The sequence below is a fragment of the Lathamus discolor genome, chromosome 4 (assembly GCF_037157495.1).
Source record: "Lathamus discolor isolate bLatDis1 chromosome 4, bLatDis1.hap1, whole genome shotgun sequence".
Taxonomy (NCBI): Eukaryota; Metazoa; Chordata; class Aves; order Psittaciformes; family Psittacidae; genus Lathamus; species Lathamus discolor.
This window is the reverse complement of record NC_088887.1, coordinates 77,555,172-77,564,107: the sequence shown is the minus strand read 5'-3', so window position 1 is coordinate 77,564,107 and position 8,936 is coordinate 77,555,172.

Below are 8,936 nucleotides of genomic sequence, written 5' to 3'. Positions count from 1 at the left end.
GGCCTTGAACAACGCCAGGGATGGAGCATTCACAGCTTCCCAGGGCAACCCAATCCAGTGCCTCACCATCCTCACAGTAAAACACTTCCTCCATATACCCAATCTTCCCCTGTTTAAGTTTGAACCCGTTACCCCTTGTCCTATCGCTACAGTCCCTAATAAAGAGTCCCTCCCCAGCATCCTTATAAGGCCCCCTTCAGATACCTGAAGGCTGCTATGAGGTCTCCATGCAGCCTTCTCTTCTCCAGGCTTAACAGCCCAAACTTCCTCAGCCTGTCTTCATACAGGAGGTGCTCCAGTCCCCTGATCATTCTCGTGGCCCTCCTCTGGACTTGTTCCAACAGTTCCATGTCCTTTTTATGCTGAGGACATCAGAACTGCACACAATACTCCAAGTGGGGTCTCACGAGAGCAGATTAGAGGGGGGGGGGGTCACGCTCCTTTTGATGCAGTCCAGGATATGGTTGGCTTTCTGGGCTGCATGAGCACACTGCCGGCTCACATTAATTTTCTCATCGACCAAAACCTCCAAGTCCTTCTCCACAGGGCTGCCTTGAATTTCTTCTCTACCCAACCTGTAGCTGTGCCTGGGATTCCTCCAACCCAGGTGTAGGACCTTGCACTTGTCATGGTTAAACTTCATGAGGTTGGCATCAGCCCACCTCACAGGCGTGTCAAGGTCCCTCTGGATGGCATTCCTTCCCTCCAGCATATCAACCAAACCACACAGCTTGGTGTCATCAGCAAACTTGCTGAGGGTGCACTCAATCCCACTGTCCATGTCAGTGACAAAGATGTTGAACAAGAGGTCCAATGTACATACACACGTGTGTAAGTACAAGTGTTTGAATATACATATGAATAGTTGAAAACAAGTGTAAAGGTAGTGATGAGTTATAACTACCCAAAGTCTGACATAGGGAGATAATACCGTTAAAAATCCTTAGGAACTTCCCAGTGTGCAATCTTATTGTCTCATTTTTCCTTTTGCACACCCTAAATTATTCAGATATTCCTCTTTTGGAGTGGTGCTGGGAGAAACTAAAACACATCACCAAAACAAGAAATCCTTTTTTTTTTTTTAAAGACTTTTTACTGTGCTTCTATACTTTGCCTATGTGCCTAAAGGTGGTAGACAGATGCGTTTTTATAAATCACTGCATCTGTGCTGAGAATTGCCTCTCTGCTTTCATTAAAACACAAGGCAATATTAAGGGGTGCTATTGCACCATGTGTTGAATATAAAGAGAGTCAACATGAGAAAATTCTCTGAAACAAAGGTTTGGCCTTTATGAGTAGTTTGTTCTAAAATATAAAAAAGAGCTGAAAAATAAGGATTTTGTTTCTAAACACACTGAATTTTGAAAGATCGTTGCTGTCATGACTCTATGGTTCATCTATATGTTCTGCTAAAAACTTTGAAGTGTGTGGTAAATTTTTCATAAAGACAATATACTGTGCTATAATTTTTTGAGCTGTCACATAAAAAAATAGAAAAATGCAATCTACAAAGTGGTTTATTTAAGCAACAGATTTTAGAGATTCATAGGAAGTTTACGCGATTATAATTTTCACAGAAACTCAATTAAATGAAAAAAAAGCAGCCAACCGCGTTAAGAGGACGACCTTATGTCAGTAAACAGTTACATAACATTAGCTTGAGCTATGTGAATTTCAGAATATAAATGTATGCATTTAGCTTTCTAAGACGTTTGCAAAGAAGTTTAAGTTTCTCAAACGTAAAAGCTTTTACTATTACCTAAAAATAAAAAAAGTCCCCCACCCTTTTTTTTTTTTTTCTGGAGGGGGAGGCAGAAAACAGAAGTTTCATATAAGTTCTAAATTGGGTACATTGCCATAATGTCATCTAATAAAACCTTATCTTTTTTATATATTCCTATGGATGATGAGACAACTTGCATATTTAAGGATGGAAAACATTTTAAGTTATTAATCTGTTTTTCCAGTGCTTTTGACCTGCTTATGGAAATTCTTCCGTATAGATTTATAAAGCTTTTAAAAACAGCTCTCTAAAGAATTAATAAAAACGGATGTTATTTTTTTACTCAGAATAAACAAAAGCAGTTAAGAAAAAATACATACTTGTCTATAAAAAGCAGTTGTAAATGAAAAATAGAATAGCTTAGACAATTATGGTGGTGTTTGACATTCCATTAATAAATTTGGTTGCAGTTATTGAAAAAAAAACAACAAAAACATGCATTTCTTCTGGAAGAGGTAGCATAAGACAAGCAGGAATTTTGTATCACAATTCACCCCATTACCACTCCTAATGAAAATTTAATCTGTATTCTGAATTTCATAAATATACTTCTTTTGTTTCTGAATATAGCCCCAACAGATCAGGTTATAACAATGGAAAAAAAAAAACAAAACAAAACAACAAACCCAGTATGGAGGAACAGTGATCTTCTGACAAATACTATATCTGCAACGACAGTATTGTCTTTATCAGCATCAACAAATAATCTTTGTTGCATCTTGTTCATTTTTTTCTTTGTTAAGTTTATGCAGAGATACAATTTTAGAATGAAATAGAATAGAAAAGAATAGAATAGTTAGGGTTGGAAAGGACCTCAAGATCATCTAGTTCCAACCCCCCTGCCATGGGCAGGGACACCTCCCACTAAACCATCCCACCCAAGGCTTTATCCAACCTGGCCTTGAACACCGCCAGGGATGAAGCATTCACAACCTCCCCGGGCAACCCATTCCAGTGTCTCACCACCCTAACAGGAAAGAATTTCCTCCTTATACAGAATCTAAACTTCCCCTGTTGAAGTTTTAACCCGTTACCCCTTGTACTGTCACTACAGTCCCTGACAAAGAGTCCCTCCCCAGCATCCCTATAGGCCCCCTTCAGATACCTGAAGGCTGCTATGAGGTCTCCACACAGCCTTCTCTTCTCCAGGCTGAACAGCCCCAACTTTCTCAGCCTGTCTTCATACGGGAGGTGCTCCAGTCCCCTGATCCTCCTCGTGGCCCTCCTCTGGACTTGTTCCAGCAGTTCCATGTCCTTTTTATGTTGAGGACACCAGAACTGCACACAATACTCCAGGTACTGTCTCACAAGAGCAGAGTAGAGGGGCAGGATCACCTCTTTCGGCCTATTTTGTTGGTTAGTGACACAGAAATCAAAATAAAAAAAATTACATAAGATATAGTTCTCACATATTCCTGAAAAGCAGTCATTAGCTTGCAACACTATTCATGTGGGAACTTAAGTGTTTACCTGGAGCTGGAATTTCTCTAATTACTTTCTCAGCAGAATTGCAAGATTAAATTCATCGCAATAGGTATAATTCATACAGAGGCTCCAACCACAGTAGGGTAACTGGTTTTCTTTCCTGTCTTAACTTTTTTTTTTTGCTTTTTTCTCCAAATATCCAGGGGACTACCCCTGAATTCCCACTACAAGAAAGCGTAAAAACTCTTCCTGTTCTCAGGAAAAATATTATATCTATATATAATATGCATATAAAATATGTATATATTAAAAATAAAAAATATATATTTTTGCTCTAATAAAACAGATAAATTAGTTATCCTCTTGACCTTTAAAGACCATTTAGTCCAACCTCCCTTGCTGTTGGCAGGGACATCTTTGATGAGATCAGGCTGCTCAAAGGCAGGTCCAACCTGACTTTGAAAACTTTCAGGGATGGCTCATTCACAGCTTCTCTGGGCAACCTGTTCCATTGTCTCACCACCCTCAATGTAAAAGTTTCTTCCTTATCTGCAGTCTAAATCTACCCTCTTTCAGTTTCAAACCATTGACCCTTTTCCTGTAATTAAGAGCCTTGGTAAAAAGTCTCTCTGTGTCAGAGTACAGTAAGCTTACATTCTGATAATTGAGATCCATCAGAAAATTGTGAGTATGTGCATTATAGAGAGCACGGTAGCACTCATTTCCTAATAAGCCAGATAGGACATTATAGGATTCATATTCTCTCTTTGAATGTGCTTGCTCTCATCACTCAGATTCTGGAGAGTGCTGTCTGGACCCCCTGTATGCTAAGATCTCCTCACCAAATGCTGAATGGAAGATATTGAAGACATGTATATTTAAAATAAACTACCAGGAGCGAAGAATGAAAACTAAAGGGTATTCCAGCTAACTGAAACAGCAAAAGAATTCTAGGCAGAGAAAATGTAGCCAATCACCTGGAAAAACATCGGTTAGCCAAGGTAAACCATCTCTTCCACAAATCCGAGCAGGTACACATTTAAAGAAATCTTTGAGCATTTGTAATGTAATCAAATGTCCAAAACTCCATGCTATTACTATTACTGCATGACAAATTATTTTCTGAGATCAGTAATCCTGTATTCTCCTTTAATTCCTGGGACTAAATAAGACAATTTCTTTTTAACAACTGTTTGGTTTTGTTTTCTTTTATTTTTTAACTGACTTTAAGAAAAAAACAGATGTTTCTGCCAAGTTTTAGTTCCTCAGGAACTAAGTAATTGTTCAGTATGTGTTTTTTAATTAATTACTAAAGAATGGAATACTAATGTGCAATTACTAATGAAAGAAGGCCTGTAGCATCTGAAGTGATGTTTTGCTAAATGTAGTCCATGAATCCACATACTATATAACTTGTAGTTAGTGTAATTGTGAGAAATCCTTCCATAAATTGAGTTTACTTATTTACCATTAGCTTTATGATTTTCACCCAAAATGTACCCTTCAATAGCATTTTCCTGCAATAAAAAACTTCCTTCACAGCAGTTTCACTGCCCTCTATGGTATAATAAATAAAAGTACTCAAATTTCCATGTGAGACAAACCCGTGATGTTGAAAGCTTAATGTTTAGACTATTTAGTGAAATGAGTGTCAAATACATCTCTAATTTACTGTAATTTAATTACCATTTTAACATGACTTTTAGAATAATAAAGGAGCATGTCGTGTAGCTCCATGAAATTATTCCAGCTTGGCTATTTTTCCTACTATTTGGAAAAATAATTTGTCTTAGTATTATATGTGTGTATAAATAATGGATTTCTCTGCGTATATTAATGCATATATACCGTAGGCAAAGCTGTTCATGGCATTTCTTTGTGGCTTACATATATACACACAAGCCAAAAAGCTATTTCTTATGTATTATACTGCACACCTGCAGATTTTTAAATAGATGAATTTGTCTGTACACATTTAGGATATTTTTGATGGAAAAATAGTCCACATACCAGTATTTTCATTTAATCTTAAAAACTATAATATTTGTAGGTAGTTTTGTATATGATATAAATATTAGCATTCCCATTCTTTCCTGATAAATATTGTTAAGGTATCTTACTCTTAGGAATGTGTTTGTATATTATTTTATCACTACATTTAGCTTTTCTTTGTTAAGTAATTTATTTTTTTTTTCAGATCCTATTGATAACTCCTCTTGGTACAGCTTATATATTTTGAACTTGCAATTAGATTGAAAACCTTAACTTCAGAATGAAATTTCATCATATATATGAGCAAGATCGAAAGTCTGATTATTTCCAAATAGATGCTTCCAACTTCACAGAACCACGAAATCACAGGTAGGTTGAGGTTGGAAGGAAATCATGGGGTCATTCTGTTTTTTTACCCCATTTTGGGTAAAATTGGGTAATTCTGTCTTTTACCACTTTTCCAATCGGTTAATTCAGTCTTTTAACATGTTAAATATTTTTTTTCTCTCATATTAAGTCACAGAATATGTATTTGGCCATTAAGAATATCTTATTCTGTCAGATGTTTACAAATAAAATATTAGAATTATCTGATCACCTTCTACTGCTTTTAATTCACTGTACTGTGCCAGTGTTGGATTCTGACTGCTGAGGAATACAAATACTAGATGAGATTTGTCTTACTAAAAGGCCTACCATATACATGTAGGCTGGTCTTTAAGCTCCTATTAAGATAGGAAATCTCAAATTTTCCAAGGTAACTAGGTGTGGGCAATTGAAACAACTACGTAGCTATATACAATACATATAAACAGAAATTTTGTTAATAGAAACAATCCATGTTTCATCTTGCTTATGTTATTCTGTTACTAGTGCAGAAAAAAGTGCCATTTCCAAAAATAACAGTTTTGTAAAACCCCTTAATTTTCCTGGCACAGGCTGGAGGAGGAGTGCCACTATGAATGGGAAGAAAATTAAGAATAAAATGAAGAAAATTAAGAAGAAATTAAAATATTTCCTCTTCCTCAAGCAAAGTTGTACTGAATGGTACTGAGGGGCTTATATCTGCTCTGATTCGTTTGGAGAAAATGAGCCAAAGAGTTCAAAACCAGCTATACAGTGAATTGCCTCTTCAGTAGTGGGGCTAACAGAAGCCCAGTGTTCAAGATCTCAAGATCATTCCATTACCTATATATATATATATATATTCTAAATAAATATAGACAATTCATAGGCTTTTTAATATTCAGGAAGCAGGAAAAGGCATTTTCAAAAAGTCATACAGCTCTAAATTAATTTCTAAATAATTTTTAATTAATTGTTTTCTGAAGATGTTGTCTCTATAGACTAAATGATCTCAAACTAAAACATAAATTCTAGATAGCTAAATATATGTTTAGGTATATTGACTGAAATAACACAGGAAGTTTATTTTCAACTTATTTTTGAGAAGTAGAAATGCTGGGGTTTGATAATATTTCCCATAGCAAAATATATGTGAATTCAAGTAAATTGCATGGAATAATAAATAGAAATACTTTTAAGTTTTTTTCCCTTCCCTTCCCTTTTCTTGAATGATGTAAATTGAAATATTGATTCATTTATTTGATTTGATGAAATTTGAAGTTTTGCTAAAAAAAAAAAAAATGCCAAAAAATCAGTACATGCCATTAAGGCTTGTGATCAAGATGTACAGATTAAAAAAAAAAAAAAAGATGAGATACTGAGACAAACAGAAGAAGCATTATGGTTTGCTTTTTTAATCCAGAAGGTCTGCGAGTAAAATGAGATAAGACAGAGGAAAAAGTTATCCCTTGGTAGATATTATGGTATTATGATAGCTGAATACAGTTGATATGGTGCCTTCTTTTGATAGATAACTTTAAAAAAAGGAAATATTATCTATTTTATTTTTATTTCAATAAGCAATTTGTTATGGTAATATATAACTAATAAAATAAAGGGGGCTAATAAAAGAGATAAAGCATTTGTGTGAAGACAGGATATTATACTTATCCTGGGGCAGAGGTGGAAGGCTGTAGGAGATTAGAAGTTTTATTTTTCTTGGTGTTTTTTGCTGTTTTTTTTTTTTTTTATCCCACTAATATCATTGCTAATAAAATCTAATAATGGTAAAACTTGCAAGGTATTATTACTGCATACAAAGACTTTCCTCTCCCCTCCATGCTCCCCCCAGAAAAAAATCCAATCAGATGACCTTGAAGTCCAGAATAATAATTAGGAGATTAAATTCAATAATACAGTATGTAAACCCATGTGCTTAGTTTGAATTTTATTTTCCTTCCTGCTGCAGGGAAAAACTGCTTGCCTCTCGTGGCTTATATCAAATCAGCATCAAACTAGTTTATTGATTAGTGACATAATTAACAGCAATATGTGAGCTACACATTCAGTATCAATATAACAACAAAACAGCTAATCCATGTACTAGACACTTACCAAAGGTTAATAAGTATCTAAAAATTCCATTTACCTGTCAGGGAAGAGCAGAAGTAGAGCTGTTCTGCAGGGGAAGGCAAGCTGGGAGCCGAGCGGGACTCCCCAGCACCCACAGGGTGAATATGGCCTGCCAGTGCCCCTTTCAGGCCCTGACACTGCTCTTCCATAACTAATATCAAAAAGTTCTAACGCTCCTGCACATGTGCACACACTCACAGCTACAAGCTCACCCCCCTCCACAGCCGTGGGGGCTCCCTGGGCACACACCCCTCCTGCAAGAGATGTGCTGCTTCAGCTTTGTGTGCTGCCCCCCCTCCAGCTGCTGCTGCCACATTGCTGATGCACTCACCAGCAAGCATGTACCCCAGGAAGTGTCCTTAGACCCCATGGTAGGGTCCAGGAGTACTGACAGCTCACTGCTGGGTACCAGCCGTGCTTCTCAACCTGGGTAGGTTTGAGGGTGTCCCAGGCCACACTGCCAGTGAAGGCAGAACCCCTCAGACAGCTGCTTCTTATCAGTCTAAACTTCTTCACAGTATGATGACATCCTTTTTTAAAAAGTCTCTGGGTAACCCCCTCATTGCTGTTTAATTTGATGGACGTGTTAAATTGCCATTGTTTTCTTCATAGTATTACCAGGTTTTGGTCAGTAAGGCTTTCAGAATAAGCAGGTTTAGTATTCCATTCACACATGCTGTCTACAATTAGCTCCTATCCTATCAACTGTTTTTCCCCAAACCACATTACCAACAGGAGGCTCTGCAAAGTCCTTCACAATAGATACCTGAAGCTGCTGAAAGCTGCATAAATGAGACATTTAGGTTTCCTCTATATTCATTGTAAAGACAAGTTATCACAACTACACAGAAGAGTTATTGTTGAGTTGGTATTATTTCACTTTCTCTAATGACTACAAATGGATGAAAGACAAACAGACCACGTAATTTTCAGGTAGTTAAAGCGAGACAAAATAAGACTGTATCAAGACTTCTTGCATGCATTGGGAGTTCATCAGGAGGAAATAAGAGGTAAAGAATGACCTGATTGTACCATGTGATGAGAAGGAACCAAATTCTTACTTACAAACTTTATTTCTTTCTTTGACTTAAATCCAAGAAAGGTGCCTGCATCTATCCCAGACATGACAGCACGCTTGACGCATGGAGCCTGCAACAAATGTGAGTCCCTTTGTAGTAGACAGTGAATCAGCCAAACAGGTTGTTAGTGTCAATCAAATTCAAGGGCTGCTGTAGGAACTGGAAAGTATCATTTTGAT